At 45.1% G+C, this 19,630-nt stretch overlaps 1 long non-coding RNA gene across 1 annotated transcript; it reads right to left on the reverse strand.

Annotated features, from left to right (window-relative positions):
* Nucleotides 1–227: 227 nt before the first annotated feature.
* LOC125101707 (uncharacterized) lies at nucleotides 228–6,244 on the reverse strand. Its single transcript, XR_007127896.1, has 3 exons — nucleotides 5,965–6,244; nucleotides 3,673–3,734; nucleotides 228–600 (listed from the first exon to the last, which is right to left on the reverse strand). It is a non-coding gene; the product is annotated as an uncharacterized LOC125101707 (long non-coding RNA).
* Nucleotides 6,245–19,630: the final 13,386 nt, after the last annotated feature.

Genomic DNA, 19,630 nt, shown 5'->3' on the forward strand with positions numbered 1-19,630 from the left:
CAAAGTCTTTCTTACATCACTTATGCTAACTGACACACCATGTGGAATAGATTTCTATGACAATATTTATAATGCTTATATAACTGCTTCTAGATGGTGGCTTCCTGATTGCTTTCCTTCATGTGCCATCCATGACTCCCAGAGTGAATATTAGAGTGAATTTACACATATATACATCATTCTGTTTATAATGAATTGTTTTAATTTAGCAAAGAGACACCTTTCTGATATAGCCTACCTGCAAATTTGACGTCTAAAACCCCTCCACCACTCCCATCCATCATGGTGATGGTGAAATTATGGAAATATGCAAATGAAATGATTCCATTCTTTTTGAGTTCACATCCTAGGTCCATGTCCAGCCATTGCAAGAAGAGGTATTTGAACAGAGCACAGAGAAAGGAAGGCACGTGGAAAAAGGTGAGGGAAGAAAGAACCAGGGGACCTAGGAAGTTGTTTTACCTTAATTTAGTTGTTTCAGCAACAATGTTTGCTCCCCAAAATGGAGACGGATGGGACAGGGGAAGTGGTAGGAGAGAGACGAGAGAGGGGTGCTCTTCTCCACAGGCATCTTCTCTGAAAAAAATCCCAAATTATATCCTAGAGGAAGGCTTCTCTTTCTGAGCTTTGTAAGGTAGACACTGGGCTTGTTAATAGTGGCTCATGAAGCCACCGCTCAGGTACAGAACAGAGTGAAAGGGGGCACTGAGTGGATCCTTCCCTTGCCCTATTCATCAAAGGAGCAAACTGAGCTCTTTTACCAGAGTCATTTATCTTTGTAGACAACTTAGACCATTGTTCCCTGGGCAGGACAATGACTCACTTGATCAGTAAGTAGAACTCTATGTATAAAGCAGTTATAACATAGCTCACCCCCTTCTACTCACCATTGACATTTGCTTTGGACGCTAAGTTAATAGATTAAAAGAACAGCAGAGTTTTATTTGGCAAAACCTTTAGGAACATGTTTGGAACTATTCTCTATTATTTTACTTAATTATCAGTTATCAGTGTTGAGCTTCCATCAAAGTAGAAAGTAGTGGAATGGGAAGAACAAACCAGAAAAAGGGAGACTTGGGTTCTTGCCCCAGAGCTACCGCTCACTAAACGTGGGGCAGCCTGGTGTCTTCTCTGAATTGAGACCAGACCTCTATGGTCTCTTTTGGGGCACAGCATTCTTTCCTTCAACAGTTATTTATTGAGCATCTCCCACATGTGAAGCATTGTTCTAGGCTATATATAGAGGACACACCAGAGAATAAAAAAGACAAATTTCTTAACCAATGGGACCTACATTTTAGTGGGAGATAAGAAATAATAAATAAATGAGAGAAAGTGACACAATATGTCACTCTGTGTGAAAACTGCCATGGAGGGAAATGAAATGGAATAAGCAAGACATGGTGTTGTTTTATGTCAAGTGAAAAGGGAAGGCCTCACTCGTGAGGGGGCCATTTAAGCAGAGACCAGATGGAGCTGAGGGAGTAAACCATATGTTCATGAGGGTGAGGAGTATTCTGGTAGAGGGAACTGCAAGTGCAAAACTCCTGAGGAAGGAATGTGCTCAACACAATCAAGGAATAGCAAGGTGGCCAGTGCTGCTGGAGAAAACTGAAGAGAAGAGAATGGTGGGGGATGGGTCAGGCAGGTTTGGGTTAGGAGCCATGTAGCGCTTGTAGGCATGCTGGGTCTTTGACCTGTACTCTGGGGAACTTGGGCAGTCACTGGGAGATTTTTGACTTGGGAACTGCCATGTTCTAACTTATATTGAAACGGGATCTCTCTAGCGGCTGAGGTCAAAGTCTGGAAACAGGCCAGAGATAATGGAGGCTTGGGCCAGGTTGAAAGCTGCAGAAGTAGTAAAAGTGATCAGGTACTACATATAGCTTAAGGAGAGAACCAAGAGAGTTATAAGAGAAAGAAAAGGATCAGAACAGCTCCAGGATTTTTGTAGTTGGAAAAACGCAGGGTTTTTCCTATTTGTTACCAGTGGTGTAGAAGAGTAGAAGTTTATCTTGGGACATGTTAAAGACAAGATGCCTATTAGCCATGCAAGAGGAAATATTAAGTAGCCCAATGTATACATCAGTCTGAAATTCAGGAGAGATTTAGGACAGAGATATTTGGGAGGGCCTGGTAGTGTCTTGCCAATATCTATTTGGCACACTTTGAAGGTCACCTTCAGCTTGGTAGATAGTTCCCATACCTGCTATGGCAGACAGACTTCTAAAGCAGCCCCCATGATTCCCACTTCCTGGTGTTCTCAATCCCGTGGGATGCCTTCCCTGTAAATGTGGGACCTGTGACTTGAACAGAATAGGGCAAAGGTGGCAGAATAAATATAATTCTGTGGCATGATTATGCTGTTTCATAAAACTGCGGTGTCCATCTTGCTAAAGCCTTTTTCTCCCTGTGAAAAATTAGGTAGTTGTGTTGGGCAATCTCAAGTAATAAAGAATCGTAGGCATCTTCTAGGAACCGAGGACAGCCTCTGAGCAGCAGCCAACCCCAAACTGGAGCTCTCAGTCCCACTGCCACAAGGAACTATATGCTGCCAAAAAGTATGTCAGTAGGGAAGTAGATGGTGAGCTTCTCCTGGTTGTAGAATTGGTCTTGGCTTGTGCATGGAGCAGGGCAGAGGTACTGGGGAGTTAATGTCTCCAGGAACAACCCTGCACTAGTGAGTAATAGGAGTTGGTGAACAAAGACCCCAGCTTCCTCAGCCCTTGATGGGACAAATCTGGAAGGTGTACTCAAAGCCCAGGAACAGACACACCAAAGGCACAGAAGGGAGAGAGTCCCGAAACAAATGCACACTTGAGTGACACCTGATTGTGACAGAGATGGCACTGAAGATTAGGGCAAGAATGGTCATTTCTATAATGCTGTTAGGTCAGTGAGATATTAACATGGAAAAAAGCAAAACTTGACCCCTGTGTCATATCATATTCAAAAATCAATTCCAAGTGGATTGTAGACTTAAATTTGAAAGGTAAAACAATAAAGTCCATTTGGCTAATATGAGAATAATGTATTATTCTCTTTATTTATTATCTCTATTTATTATCCTGGGGGGTAGGCAAAGATTTCTAAATCAGGAATTGTAAAGCACTAACTATAAAAATTAAAAAAAAAAAAAGATTGGCAAATGGACAACCTAAGATTAGGAATGTCTGTTCATCCAGACACCATTAAGAAAACAACCACCAAGAGGGGAAAAATTATTTGTAACACATATAACAAAAAGCTTGTATCCAAGCCATATAAAGACCTACAAATCAATAACAAAAAACTGACAACACAATAGAAAAATGGGCAAAACACTTGAGCAAACACTTCACGAAAGAGGAAATACCTGAAAATATGTGAAAAGGAGATTAACCTCATCAGTCATCAGGGAAACACAAATGAGAGGTTACTATACTCACCAAAAGGCTAGTTTAAAAAGATGTAAAATAGTGAATATTAGGGACATATATGGAACAACAGGTACAACCACTTTAGAAAATTGTTTGGCAATAGCTACTAAAGCCAAACAGACACACTGTGACACAGCATTTTCACTCCAAGGTATACATGCCAGGGAAATTAGTGCACTTGGTCACCGAGAAGATATACAAGAATGTTCATAGTAGGATTATTTGCAGTAGCCAAAAAATGAAAATAATTCACATGGCCATCAATAGTAGGATGAATAAAGTGGTTCTGTTCACACAAGAGAACATTGTTCAGCACTGAAAATGAACAAATGACATGAGTCATTGATGAATCCCACAAGTACAGTGCTGAACAAAAGAAGCCTTCAGGGGAGAGGATGAGGAGTGGAACAAAGAGTGTCTACTCTAAGGAATTTTCTTCATTTTATGTAAAACGATGTCTGAAACAGGGGTACCTGGGTGGCTCAGTCAGTTAAGCGTCTGACTCTTGGTTTTGGCTCAGGTCGTGATCTCAGGGTCCTGGGATCAAGCTCTGCCTTCCGTCAGGCTCCCTGCTCTATCTACTTCTCCCTCTGCCTCATCCCACCCACCACCTCCCCTCCCCCCAGGTTGTGCTCACACATGTGCAGGCTCATGCGCACTCTCTCTCTCTCTCCCCCTTGAAAAAAAATTAAATAAATAAAAGCTTAAAAAAAAAAGATTCTCTCTCCCTCTGATCCTGGCCCCTCCACCCATGTTCACTCTCTCTCAAATAAATAAGTAAATCTTAAACAAAAAAAAGTCTGAAACAAAAGTGAAAAATTCCAGCATTTTTAAAATTCTGTGAAATGGGAACACACGTGCTTATGACATTATTCTCTGCACTTTCTAGAATTTAAAAAATATTTATCCTCCTCAAAAAAACAAAAACAAGGGGTGCCTGGGTGGCTCAGTGGGGTAAAGCCTCTGCCTTCAGCTCAGGTCATGATCTCAGGGTCCTGGGATGGAGCCCTGCATCAGGCTCTCTGCTCAGCAGATAGCCTGCTTCCTTTGTCCTCTCTCTCTCTCTCTGTGGGTCTCTCTGCCTACTTGTGATCTCTGTCTGTCAAATAAATAAATAAAATCTTTAAAAACAAGCCAACAGGTGGTGCATGAGCAGACATGGTAAGGATATCTATACTAAATCCCATTTGTCCTCTCTGCTAAAACCCTTATTTTTTTAGACCACACAGTTTAATAACTAATTATTCATTACTTTGTCTCATTGGCCAATTGTTTCACACACGCTATTTCTGCAACTCACACTAGATTGCAAATTCAGGTCACAGATGCAGTTACATTTCTCTAATATTCCCCCATAGTTCTTTGTACCAAGAAAGGTTCATCTTGAAATAAACAATAAACACCTAAGTGCTTTACGGATTAATTGGCAGAAGTAAACTTGATAACCCCGGGCAAGACATTTACTTTGCTTTCTATGCCACGTTTTCCCCTTTCGTATGAATTCTTTCCTGTGTATATTCGCCCGTCTATTTCCCTATAAGGCTTTACTGTAATAGGCATCAATAAATATTATTGAACAAATATATTAATTTTGGGGAGATTCCACACACAAACTCACCTACATTCCCCATTTGGCAAATGCAAGAAAATTTGTTTTCGTTTTGTCTCCTGTCCTGGAATCTGAGTATAAGCTTAGAGCAAAACCACCTCTAAGTCATAAGTCCGCATTATACAGTCACCACATCAAGTTCTCAGTGAATACCTTCATCTTTGACAACAGATATGAGCCACTCACTCAAAGAAAAATGAAATCCCTTTTATCAACAACATAGGATCAGAAAAAGTATGTTATGATTCTGCTAAACTCACTTTGAAGCTGGCTCAGCAGAACTATCCTCTTCTAAGTGCTAGGGCTCTCCAGCCTTTCAAGATGACCACTCCTCTTTCCATCTCAGGCCTCCAAGACCTGTTCTGCACAGCATCTGACACCTTTCCATACCATTCCATAGCCACCACACCCTATCCCCACCAGATTTCCAGTCATCTCTAAGTTCTGGCAGAATTTTATTAACAAACAGATATATACAGGGGCACCTGGGTGGCCCAGTCGGTTAAGCGTTCACCTTGGGCTCAGGTCATGACCCAGGAGTCCTGGGAGTAGAGCCCAGAAGAGAGCTCCCTGCTCAGTGGGGAGTCTGCTTCTCTCTCTGCCCTTCCCCCTGCTTGTCTGTGTGTCTCTCTCAAGTAAATAAATAAAATATTTTTAAAAAAATACATACACCCCTTAAAAATAATACATTTTATGTTAATTACTTGAATTTAAAGTTAAAAAAATAATTTTAAAAATACATACATACCGACGCCCACACACCCGTGAGCTGACAAAACCAAGGCTTGGGGCCTAAGTAATCCTGTTCCCCTCAACTGTCAGGAACTAAGCGTTAGATTCCCAAGAACCCACTCCTTTAGCTTGGAACGTCTGGCTCCTGCCCTGACCCTTCGGCTTCCGCTGGCCGCAGCTAGTTCAGGTTCCTGCGGCCCGTACCTGTTGCTGGCTTCAGGTTCAAGGCGGCAGGCAGCTCACACCCGACACGTTTCTTCATCTGTAGACCCCTTGGACGTTGGGAGAAGGCCTAGAAGACCCCCTCCAAGCGACTTCTGGTAAAAGTGACTGGACCCAGCGTCCCCCTCGACTCTCACGTTTCACAGTCCACTCCCCACGCTCACTGTCTTTACCGACGCTCCACCACCGTGTGGACGATCCTCAGGGAGCACACAGCGACCCAGGCCCGCCCAGCCCCTCGTTTCCAGGTTTCCCCGCAGCTCTGCTTCCGCTCCCTGCCTCTCCCTCCTTAACCCGCTTCACCTGCGCATGCTCAGGCCCTCCGTGCCGCTGGCTCCCTGGCTCACCGGCTGCGGCTGCGAGAAACTTTAAGGGCCCTCTGCTCCCTCTGGCAAAATGACAATAGACAAAGAAATAACCCTCTAAGGTGTTGTTAGTCCATTACACTTTAGCAGGAACAAAGAAACTGACAGGAGTGTTGAACCCTTGGAGTCTGAGGGAGGACAACTGTGAGGGACCAGAAAATGGAGACGTGAAGACACCAAAAAAATAAAAAGAGCTCCTTTGCCATTTTGCCTAAATCTTCGGAATGTTGGTAGGCAAAATAGTCAGGTCTGAGCGACTGAACTCATTCTCACCGTTTGTACGGGCTCACGGCAGTGATCTGAAAACAGCTAGTCAATCATCGCTGACACTCTTTCCCGTCTACAGGTTTCTGGTTGTTTCTACATACTCAGTCTTGACTTTCTCGGAACGTTTATCCTGCACCTGCATGACCGCCGTAACCAGTGTCTGGCCCTGTCCCCTTCCCTATTCAGCTTTTTAGGGCTGGATCTGGGAGGCACCAGGCAGAAAGAAGACAGAGCCAGAGAGTACGTCAGGTTATGAGCTGAACCTGTGCAGAATCCCCGGGGAAACCTGCAAGGGAGGTCGTGGCAACAGCGGGCCACTTGTCAGCCCCTTGCTGTTTTCACCTGTGTGATATCCCGCCAGCACTGCTTCAGCTCGGCCCCTGGACCCCAGTTTCAGGCACTGTCTGGATAGGGTGGGAGGGTCCAGGGCCTGGAGAAGAGAAGGCCTGTCTTGACACCAGGATCTTCATTAACTGGGGCAAGAAACACAAAGATAACAATGGCTTTGAAATTGGCATGTAACTGGGAAACTCACTTATAAACCAGATGCCCCCCTTTGGGGCGCCTGGGTGGCTCAGTGGGTTGAGCCTCTGCCTTCTGCTGGGGTCATGGTCTCAGGGTCCTGGGATGGAGCCCTGCATTGGGCTCTCTGCTCCGCGGGGATCCTGTTTCCCCCCTCTCTCTCTGCCTGCCTCTCTCCCTATTTGTGATCTCTGTCTGTCAAATAAATAAATAAAATAAAAATTTTTTTTAAAAGCTTTATAAACCAGATGCCCCCAATAACATGGATTCCGTGGCCCCCTTACACTTTAAAGGATCTAAAGACAATAAATACCAGTTAATCAAGAACATGGTATCCATATTCCTGCCAAAACTTGTGTATCTTTTGTCTAATCACAAGGAAACAGGCAAATCCAAATTGAAAGGTGTTCCACAGTACAACTGGCTTGGTTGGAATCCTCAAAAATGTCATTTTTATGAAGGGCAATAATAATAATAAAAATAAGAACTCTGGGTAACTGTTCTAGATTAAAGAAGGGAGATGTGACAACAAAATTCTATGTGTGACCATTGACTGGGTCCTGGCTCAAGAAAAAGAAAAGATACAAAGGACATTTTTAAGACGATTGGGGAGATTGGAACTTGAACCGTATATTAAATAATAGCATGTCATCAATGCTAACCTTTTCGAGTTAACTCTGTACTGATTGTACTGTTCTTACATAGGAGCGTATGGAGCACGGATCTCTTAGGAGATACACACGGAAGACACAGGCGTTTAGTCTTAGGAGGTCTGTAACTCTCAACCTCTCCAGTCTGTTTCCTGTACCTGCAAAGTGCGGACTATGATGCTCGCTGTGCAGGGTGAGGTGAGGATGAAATGTGAGGATAGTGTGTCCAAGTCCAAGGTGTGCGGCCCTCTCCCTGGGACCCTTGCTGTCCATAAATGGAAGACAGGCAATGAGAGCTTCTCTTTTACCCTCTTATTTCCTGGAGTTTCTAGGGTCCCATGCTCTACTTTTCTAAGTGGAAGCTGACCTTTGATAGTATGTGACGCTGGACTCTGGACTTGGCCTGGAGGGCCCTAAATCCCCACCCACACCAGTATGACAAGGGGATGTTGGTTTAGGCTCTAAGGAAGACCTCTTTCTCCCCCCCCCTCCCTGAAATAAGTTTTTGTTTTGCTTTACTTTTTCTTCACATCCTCCTGTTTCTACATCTATAATCTCAAACACAGTGTGCTCGCTTCGGCAGCACATATACTATATAATCTTAAACACTGGACTTTTGTTCAACTGTAAGTCATTTAGCTCTGGGGAAATTCGTAAGGGCTTTGAGCCTGCAGCTCCGATTAAGGAAAACTAGAATTGTTTGTGGACTTTGCTGATTTTGCTGATTGATATTACAAAAGACAACCAGACCCTTCCACACCACGGCTTTCTTAGAGGCAAGGGCAAGCCAGCAAGCATTGACTGAGCATTTGTTGGATGACTAGGGCTGTACCAGTACTATTGGGTACAAGGAAATGGATGGCAAATTGTCCTCAAAGAGATTATAGGAGCAGCTCTAATTTACAGAAACAATAAAACATGAAGGCATCTCTCATGGGGAGACCAAATACTTTAACATCCTGCCCTGAATAGAATCATTTCCTAAAATGATTGGTGCTGCTATATGAGTCTTGATGGGAAAAAAGCCAAAGCCACCTTGAGTCATGGGGAATGCCGTCATAGTCATTCTTTACCAGCCTTGTGCCATGGACACTTTAGCAGTCTGGTTAAGCCTGTGGACCCCTCACCGAATAGTGTTTTATTTTGTTTTGTTAGAATAATACTTTAAGTATTATTCTAAGTATAAGTATTTTTTAGATTAATACTTTAAAGGCAGAATATAATTATAAATATATATATATATATAATTATGTATTGTATATCAGTTTGGTTGAAATAAAACTATCAAAATAGTTTTTAAAATGGGAGCACGTGGATGACTCAGTTGGCTAAGCATCTGCCTTCAGCTCAGGTCATGATCCCGGGGTCCTGGGATTGAGCACCGCATCAGCAGACCCCCTGCTTGGAAGGGAATCTGCTTCTCCCTCTCCCTCTGCCCCTCCCCCATGCTTATGAACTCACACTCTCTCTAAAGTAAACAAATAAAATCTCTTAAAAATAGTTTTAAAAACAAATTTGTAACACAATATGTGCCTCTTAGTTAATGAATTCAGGCTCTAGCAATAGGTCTAATAACTACCAAAATTTTGAAGTGGTGGTGAGCATTAATGATATATGAGAAAATGTTTTCATTTTTTGAAGTCCAAAGAAAATATAAATTTTAGGCTGAAAAAAATGTTCTAATATATATTTATACAATTGTCTTTATACTAATGCAGTAGCCAAAGACAATTTTCATGGACCAAGGTACCCACAAAGGCAAAGGTGCTTCAGGCCCAAGAAAACCATTATGGTGCCCTGTTTAAGACATCTCCAGCAACCAAAATGTAATATGAACATATCCATGATTTCTATTAGGACCGAGTTGCAGGTTCTACGAATATTGCTGAGGCTTGTTGCCTACATTCCTAATTGAAGGAAATACTTGCAGTTAAGCCCACAATTTCATGGGCCCTTGAATTCTATCCCCAGGTCCCCTGGGAATGTGTCCCTCAGGTTAAGAATGCCTCAGTCACTTAGGAAGCTGTTGGCTGTCATTGCGCAAAAACTCTAACTCATGGAGGCTTAAACAGTAAGGAAATGCGTTATCTCACCCAGTAGTAAGTGCAGAGATAGAGCAGGGGGTCAGAATCTCAATACAGGAGATTTCCATCTTTCCACTCAACCATTCTCTCTTTCCACTCAACCAGTGTAATTGGTAGTTTCCCACCTGAGCGCAAGATGTCGTACAGTTGAAGCATCCAAACATGGCAATGCCCATTAGTGAAAGAAAGGGAACAGCTTCTTAAGATGAGGAAAACTTCAGAGGTGTCTGGGCAGACCTTTTCCCCTACAACTCATAGTCCACCCCAACTAGTAATGGTCGAGGGGAAGAGACCACAGCGATTGATTTAGCTGGTTAGAACTTACCTTAAGCTGGGGGCAGGTCACCATCCTCTGAGTGGGGGACAGCTGGACACCTAAACAGGTCTGAGGTCTTGTTTGCCAGGGAGAAGGGAAATATGAATTTGGGGGAGCCACCAGTATGGTCAGCTGTGGGAGGGCTGGGTGCAAATCTGAATCTTGATGTATTGGGGCAGGTAGAGAAAGAGGGAGGTGTTTAGGGAAAGCTATATAAATAAGAATGCAAAATAGAATGCAAAAATAGAAACAAGTGTGGGGTCTGGTGTCCAGGGGGATCAGTAAGTTTACAGGTTAGGGTAGAATATATGACGGAAGTTCTCAGGAGTGGGAGAAAAAAAATGGAAGAGACTGATCCATATGGAGATTCTTAAAGATCAAAGAGAGTTCTAACCAAATCCAAAGGCTACAGACAGTTAGTGTGGGCTCCTCAGCAATGAAATGGTGAGTAGAGAGCAGTATGTTAAGAAAGACCCATCTGAGCTGAGCCAGCAATTTTAATGTTTTTGAAAGTTTGAATTCTATTTTAATTTTATTCTTTTTTACAAACCTGAGACATGGGACCTGGAGATGAAGCCATTTCTCTTTAAACGTGGTATTGCCAAGTGAAGCCTGCCTACCAGAGAACACAACCTGTGATATAGAAGAAACCAGTTCATGCATTCTAGATAGTTCCTGTGGAATGTGGAGGCCACTTGAAATTTGCTAAATCAATGCCAGAGTATTTTCCCTTTCAGGTAATTTGAGCTTCCTATTGGCTAGAAAAATTGTTTGTCTTCTCCGAAGTATGCGACCATCACTGCAGGATGAGCTGGAAAGGAGTCTCATTCTGTTCTTTCTCACTTGTCTGCTGCTTCTCCATTTGCCCCCAGCAGAAGGCTTTGCCCTCTGAGCAGCCCAGAGAAAGTTGAGACCCAAGCTGGAGCAGCACTGGATGAACCTCCTGCTGGAAGGCTCCCACCTCATCCTTGGCTCTGTGGTCCACCTGGGACTTAGTCCATGGTGGAATTCAGCACATCCAAAAACCCTCCAGGGATGGGGATGGCCAGGGCAGAAAACAAGTTTGAAGGTAGTTCTTCTCAAGCAATTTACTCTACAGAGTAGATTAATTTCATACTGGAAAAATCCATATGCTTAATAATGACCTAGACTGGGAGAAAAGTACCAGTTAAATCGATTGCCACATAAAATAGAATTGAAGGACAGACCACAGAGAAAAGAAATCTGTGAGTTTTTCAGCTATTCTAAATCAGTATTTGCTTGAAATGATCTCCAGTCTGTATCTTCTGCCCCAGCCTGGCTTGGTGACCTGTGTTTCAACCCTGATCTTCAGTGGCTCCTACTTGCCTTCCTTAAGCCTGTGGTGTGTGGGTCCAAGCTCTTTGTAAGCTAGCCTCCCCGAAATTCCCTACTCCTACCCCACACACCAGCTACACAGTGCAGATCCTTGCAGTTCCCCCAATTTCCAGCCAGTTCACGGTCCATCTCCTTTGACATTACTGGCCACCATGCACAGTGAGGGTCTTGTCTATGCCTTGCCATAGTCCTCGCGGGCTGTATCTGACATTGTATTGATCTGTTTTCTCATCTTTCCCACACCAGATTGAGCGGATCTGGGATCTTCAGACCCCCTGTGCTGCTGGCTCAGGTCCCTGTTATCTCTTCCAGGGATGTGGGCGGGCAGCTTCCTAGTAGGTCTTGTGCTTCAAAACCCCTCCCCTCCCCCACCCCTCTCTTCCGTGCCTCTAGAGTCTTGTCTCTAAAACACTCTTTAAAAAATCTTCCATCACTCCTCGCTGCCTAAACTCTGTGGCCTACAATCATTCAAGGCCCTTGCCAATCGGACCTCAGATTTCTCTTCCAGTCTCCTTCCACCATTTCAAGCCATATAGCCCATGACGCTGTCGGGGGTCCCCCAGCTGGCTCGAAAGTTTCTCCTCTGCCTTGGCTCATGGGGTTTCCTCCTCCATACCTGGTAGGCAAATCCTAGGTGAAATGTTACCAGTTAATTTCCTCAATTCCTAAGCCGGGATTGATCCCTTCTCTAGGTCTAGTAACAATCCCATTCTGCTCAACGGCTCTACCACTGCAGGCTGAGCTGCTGACTAGAAGCCTCAGCTGCACCAGCAGGTGGCAGCTGGAATTTGTTGAGTTGTCTTTGACCTTGTGCTCTGGGCCAGAGGTGAGACTAGGGAGCTGAATCGGCAGTGGCTACCTCCCAACGCAATTCTCTCTCTCTCTCTCTCTCTATCACACACACACACACACCATTGACTCACAAGACACAGTGAGGGTCTTTAAAAGGGGTGAGCATTCTGTCCCAAGCATGGGCCAACCACTCCCTTCCTCCATGTCGCTTGGCCTCTGTGCTGAACCCCACGCAGTACGCCCAACAGCGCCTCCTTCCAACCTATCACAAACCGCATCAGTCCCAGGGCACGGATCCGCTGTAGGCAGCCTTCACAAATGCTCCTTCCTACAGTGATATCTTCGTCCGTTTGCCCTGCTGTAATGAAGTACCACAGACGGGTAAACAGCAGAAATTCATTGCTCCTGGTTCTAGAAGCTGGAAGTCCAAGATCAAGGTGCCCACATGGTCAGATTCTGGTGAGAGCCCTCTTCTGGGGGCTCACCAGGTTGCATTGTATCCTCACGTGGCAGAAAGGGCAAAGGAGTTTCTCAGGCCTCTTTTATAAGGGCCCTAATCCCATTCATGAGAGCTCCATCCTTATGACCCCGTCACCTCCCAGAGGCCTCACAGTAGCGATCTCTAGATCTAGCTCCAAGGAGGAGAGGCTTGTGTTCCTCTAGCTTCTTTCTTTTCTCTGGGCACCTTTCTTCCCAGAAGAGCCCAGCGTTTCCAGCTTCCGCCACCCTTCCATGCCCAAGGCCATGTCCTGGGCCCTCAGTGTGCAGACTGGAACAAGCCCCAGCATTCCCCAGGGGCTTTCATGAAGCCTCTTCTTCTAAGCACTCTCCTTTGTAGTAAGACATTTCCAAAAATAGATAAGCTGGGAAGTATTGCAAAATATTGTCTCTCTGTAAGTACAGCTGACTGTTCCTCCCATTCCAGAGGCACAGGGACTTCCTGACTCTCTCTCTCTCTGGGCTCACTTGCGTATTTATACCTAGTGGCCTCCAACCAGAGTGATAGGAGATTATCAGAGCTGGTTTAGGGATCTGGTCTCCATCACTGAAAAATTACTTTTTTTTTTTTTTTAAGTTCAGGTGGATGTCTTACTATTAAAAAGAACGCTGAGCTAGTAATACCCATTATTTCCCCCAAGGAGCCCAGTAGGTGTGGTAACCAAATTGGTTTAGAAGCTCTCAACTCCCCGCTCTGCACGTGTTGCAATGAACTTCCTCATGGGCAAAGACAAGTTCACCGAGAGGCTGATAAAGCCCAAACTCGGAGGGTCTCACTTGCCAAAGGCCTTTCCAAAGCTCTGTACCCAATTTTATATTCATAATTTGTATTGCTTTGCTTAGCTAGGTTTCCCTGGATTATATGAACTTCGAGTCCCACAAATCCTGGACTGACCCCTGCTTCTACATGTTCCTTTAATGGGCACGTGTGAGAATTTCTAAAAACCTACGTCATAAGCAGAATTGCTGGGTCATTAGGTATCCATACTTAATTTGATTAGCTAGTGCCCAATAATTTTCCAACCGGGGCTCCTACCAGCCGGAAGAGAAATCTCTATGCCCACACCGCTGCCAGCACTTGGAATTAACCAGCTTTCTAACTTTGCCAAGCTAATAGCTATAAACCTATTTACAGCTTAACACACCCTTAGAGCGTGTTAACTATCATTGCTTTAATTTGCATTTCTCTGATTACTAATAAGCAGTTTCTTTCCCGTCCTTTTAAAGCTTTGGGGGGTTTCCTCTTTTGTAAGTTATCTGTTTATATATTTGATCCATTTCTCCTTTGGCTTACTTTCCTGTCTTGTTGAATCACATGAGTTCTTTGTATATTTTAGATGCCTTTCCTTTGTCACTTTTAGACATTGTAAATCTCCCCTCCCCATCTGTCATCTGTCTCTTAAATTCAGCTCAGCTGTGGTGTCACTTGTTAAAAGAAACCCTCAATTTTTATGTAATCAGATCTATCATTTTGCTTTTGTGGTTGGAACTTTTAAAGTTTGGTTTAAGAAATTTTTACCCATCTCTTGGAAATCTCTGTATGTGAGGTTAGATGGGGATCTAATTTTATTTTTCTCCATTCTTTCTCTGCCTATTTACCCACCATCATCTACTAAACAACCCATCCCCCTCCCGTTGATCTGTGGCACCAACTCTGTGTTAGATGAAGTTCCCAGGTAAACATACAGCCACCTGTGAGCTCTCAATTCCACTCCACTGACACATTAAGATATTGTCTCTCAATATCTGTTAGACCATTTCTCCCTCTTTACTCTTCTGTTTCAAAGTTGATTTTGCTATCTGTGGAACTCCTTTTTCCCTATACATTTTAGAATAAGCATATCAAGTTTCAAAAAGAAAAAAAAATAATTACAACTAGAATTTTGATTGGGATTCCACTGAAGTTATATATTAATTTGGAGATATTTGACAATTTTATAATTTAAGCCATGCAGTCCAAGACCTAGTATGTCTGAGGGGAAAGAATTGTGAGGAGAAATTAAAACAGATATGAAAAAAAATGTCTTTGAGAGGCCTCCTAACTTGAGCCAGGGGAGTTGGGGCAATAAATGCCCCATGGCGGTCAAGGACAGAGTGGGAACAGAGGGAGCTGTGCTTCACAGGAGTGCCTGGCACGGCACCAGCAACGACTATTGACCAGCAATGAGGGGCCAAGGAAGTATCTCAACAACGCCTACTCCCTGGCAAGGGGAAGAGAAAGCAGCCAGGTGTGCCTAACTGACCAAGCATTACAAGCTTGCAGAGCCCAGTGAAGCAGAGACTGGCATCAGGAGAATGCAAATCCGTGGGCCTGCTGACTGGAGACCAGGGTGGGATTCGGGACATGAATGGTAGATGCCAGCCCACGACTGTGAGGACAAGATGTGACAGCTTCTGGCTAAGTAGATGCCAGTGGAGCGTGGAGGAGAGTGGTGAGCCAGAAACTCCTCTCTACAGCGCCTAGGTGCTGCACCGCGCTCTTGCCTCCCACACAGAAACTAAGATGGCCTCCAGGGAGAAGGGGGAGGGGCGGGGAGAGTCCAGAAGAGGACTATTTAGGGAATCTGCATCTTAAAGCGAAAGTTATCTTGAATTAGGGGCGCCTGGGTGGCTCGGTCGGTTAAGGGTTTGCCTTCAGCTCAGGTCATGATCTCAGGGTCCCGGAATTGAGCCACACATGATGCTCCCTGCTCAGCGGGGAGTCTGCTTCTCCCTTTGTGCTCTCTCTGTGTCTCTCAAATAAATAAATAAAATCTTTAGAAAAGTTATCTTGAATTTATAAGTTCAGTTCTATGGAAATAAATACTTGCCTTTTTGAATTTTTTAACACCTAAGATTTTGCACTATGGTGGTTCTGTAAAGTTCATACCCACTCTACAACTTTTAGTCTCCGCAGACTGAATTTCAGCAGTAGAAAGAAAGCTGGGAAGGAGGGGCTGGGAGAATTAAATAAATATGATGTAACAACAGTAAGGTGGGTAAAGAAATTGAGGCTCATAGAAAGCAAAGCTTTGCTTCTCATCGAAGTGAATCAAGGGCAGGCAAGTGCATCACTTCCAGTACTCACTCCAGCTTTGAATATCAACAAGTATCAGGAGGGGATTCCAGAACAATCTCTCTGAGACCGTGGCCCTGCTCACAAGAGCTCTTCAGTCCAGGAGGCTGAACTGCAAAACGGGGAGCTTTTCTGTGAGGCCGCCTATCTCCAGGGTGATGTCACTGCCCCACAGGAAGCCAGCACACTAGGGCTAGTGGGGTTTCCTGCCCCTGTCCAGTGACATCCACCCTATCTTCCCCCACCCTCACCCCATCTCAGAATGTGCAGCCCCTTGGGTGGGGAGGGGCTCGGGTATCCTGCAGCTGGGTCTGAGAAACCCTTCTTGTCTTAGCAAGGGGTGGGTATGGCTCTTAAATAGTTTTCCTCATGTATGAACAGCAGTGTTCTCCAAGGAAGGGCAGATGCTGTCACTGGGAAGAGACCCCATGTCTCAGCGCTGGCCCTGACGAAGCTCAGTGCGCCTTCTTCTGTGTCCTCCAGGATGTCTAGCACCAGTGATAGAAGAGAAGAGCCCTTCCTTCTCTTCTCCCCTCCCCAGCTCTAGGAAACCTGAAGGAGGGGAGGAGGCTGCTTCTCTTCTAGGCAGGACCTCATCCCATGAGACCTGTGGGCCTCAGCCACCGACTCTGCTGTCCCTACTGAGGGAACCCTGTCCTGCCATGGCCCCTCGTTGTAGGCCCAGATAGGTATCTCTTCTCAGGCCAGAGAACTGAATCTGTTGGACACCAGCCAGCCTCCTCCACACTCCCTTCAAACAGGGTCTCCGAAATTTTGACTCCTTGGCCCTCATGACTCTGGGGCTTGTCACAGAGCCAGCTCCTGGCCTTTCCAGGTCTCTCCCTTGACCACTGTTGCTCTGATGTTCCATGAGACAGGTGGCATTTCCATAGGAGATTCACGTCTTCCCAGGACTCGCCTTCAGTGGGAGACACAAATCTTCCCAGCCTGGCTCCCACCACATTCATCGGAGGCCTCTGTTCTATACCTGGAACCCCCAGGGCTCAAGTGGGGCAGGAAGCAGGGATCTCCAAGCTGCATCCACGTTTTTATCCTGTTTTGGTTCAAACTGCTCAGCAAAGATAGCTCTTAACATTTCTAAGTGGCTGAAAATAAATCAAAAGATTAATAGGGGCGCCTGGGTGGCTCAGTGGGTTGAGCCGCTGCCTTCGGCTCAGATCATGATCTCAGGGTCCTGGGATCGAGCCCCGCATCGGGCTCTCTGCTCAGCAGGGAGCCTGCTTCCTCCTCTCTCTCTGCCTGCTTGTGATCTCTCTCTGTCAAATAAATAAATAAAATCTTTAAAAAAAAAAAAAAAGAAGATTAATAGTTTGTGACACCTGAAATGGTATAAAAGTCAAATCTCAGTGACCATAAATAAAGTTTTATTGGAAGACACCGGAACTCACTCATTTACATATTGTCCGTGACTGCTTTTGCACTCTAACAGCAGATTGGAGTCTTGGAGATAGACACCGTAAGACCCACAAAACCTAAACTGTTCACCACCTGGAACTTGACAGTAAACATTTGCTGACCCTCGTCCAGCATGAGCTGACACCCTGCCACCACCAACGGTGTGTAGTGAAAGCTACTGCCACCCTCAGAATGGGCTAGAAAGCAGATGAAACAACTTCTACCGTCAGGCTGACAGCTGCCAGAGAGGGCCGTGGCTGTCCCCAGTATGTGAGGGGATCAATGCGTGGTCCCCCCGTGGTGAATAATTTTCAATAGCTCCAAGTTAAAAATTTCCCTTAAGAACCAAACTGATGTTTATAAATGCCTTTGGAAGAAAAAGTTACTGCTTTCTTATAATAGATTAACTTTTCTTCAGAGCAGAAGAAGCTTGAACTGATTAATAACTTCCAAGCAGGAAGATGATCTCAAACCAGTTCTGGTTAATTTTTAGATGAATCGATTAGAACCACAAACTTGGATCCTTAAAATATTAAGGACTGTCCAGAATAAAAATGATTAATTCCTCTGTGTGTGTGTGTGTGTGTTGATCCATTCAACAAACTGGACAGGAATAGAATTTACCTTCCTGAGGGAGATTTTGAATCTGAGGAAGGATTTACATTTTCAAAAATCAGCGGTGTGTCTAGAATCTCATGGAATAAGAAAGGCTGAAGAGGTGGGATGCTCAGGAAATGTGGCCACATCCTTTGTTCAACCTAGAGCGCCAAACTGAAGATACTGCAACGTAAGACAGTAATTGTCTGAACCTGACTGTTGATTGGGGCTTTCAAAAATTCTTTTATTCAGTCTCCATTTACTGAGAACCCATTCACGTGTACCATGTGTTGTGCTGGGTGCAAAGCTATGAAGATACACCCCACCGTCTTTGCACACACAAAGAATACAGAAAAGCTGGATGGTTTTCCTGGCGGTGAGTTGATTCAGGCAGGCTAGCTCAGGAGGGGGATTTTTTTGGAGCACTAATGGAGTTGGTCTTCCACAGCCAGGAGCAGGCATGGGAAGCGGGGAGGCTCACAGCATCATGGCACTGGGACTGGGGAGCTACTCCAGTTTGGGGAGACTCTAGGGCTCCGTGGCAGGCGTCGAGGGTCACGCCCATTGCCCCAGATCGATTTTCTTTGAGCTGCTGCTTTCTCTTGGCTTGAAACTCTTCTCTCCACCACTTTTGCTTGCCCATAGTTTCAATATTTGGTACTCTGAGCTCACTGGGATCCCCTTGTGGCCTCACTTTTCTCGTTTCTAAGCATCTTACCGAGTCTTTTTTTTTTTTTTTTTCCTTTCTTGACAGTTTTCTATTCAAATTTCCGAAAAGGAAATGGGGACTTCCCCAGTTTTTCTGTGTGTGCTCCAGGTTATGGAATCAGTAGCTGACCAACATTTTGATTGGCCGCCTGTGGGTTCACGGTCCCCCCCGGACCAATCAGCTCTAGGAGCGGGGTTCTATGGGGGCAAAGCACAACCCCTTAAACGGCTCCTTTGGGTCTCCTCCCAGCGGGGTTAGTGGGAACAACAGATAATGTGATTAACTTGCTTCCCCTGGAGACACATAAAAAAGTAACCCTATGCTCTGATAATACTACGAGCCAAATACACTGGACAAGCTTGGCAGCACACATTGTGGGAAAAGAAAAAAACCTATAACCAGGTAGAATCAGGGCTAGGGGAGCCTCCTGCCAGTAGGGTAGCCGGGAGGATAAAATATCCCCAAGAGTTAGCAGCCTCAGGCTGTGTATTGTGTCCATCAAGATTCATGACAGCCAGTGGGGCGGGTTGGCATGGTTCAGGGCGGTGTGTCTGCTGAGAGCCAGTGATGCCTTGTACCGTGCTTGGGGCAGATTCTAGTTCTATACGGAGGAGAAACAAGAGCTAGGCTGGATCTCCATGTTGTCCAAAGTTCAGAACAGACACCCGAGACAGAGTGTCATTCTATGAAATGTGTGGGCACATGCGTGTTTGTAGGGGAGAACATTGCTACAACTCTGGGACCCATTTCAGCCACACTAACACAGAGGGTCAGTGTGGCACAAATAACTTCCGACCTTCCCCTATGACACGGTGTAGGCTCCTGACCATTCCGGAGTGGGTCAGCAGTGCAGCGCATCCACATCCAGAGCTGAGAGGCTGGAGAAGGTGAGAGCCAAGAGAAGTTTGTGAGGAATCAAGGCAGCCATTACGGTGACGTTTCAAGAACAGAAAGAAAGCAGGGGAAACTTCCTTGGTTAGTAGAACCAAAAGGTTCTTGGGCCCACCTGATAACTTCCCTT

Source organism: Lutra lutra, chromosome 6, assembly GCF_902655055.1.
Source record: "Lutra lutra chromosome 6, mLutLut1.2, whole genome shotgun sequence".
Lineage (NCBI taxonomy): Eukaryota > Metazoa > Chordata > Mammalia > Carnivora > Mustelidae > Lutra > Lutra lutra.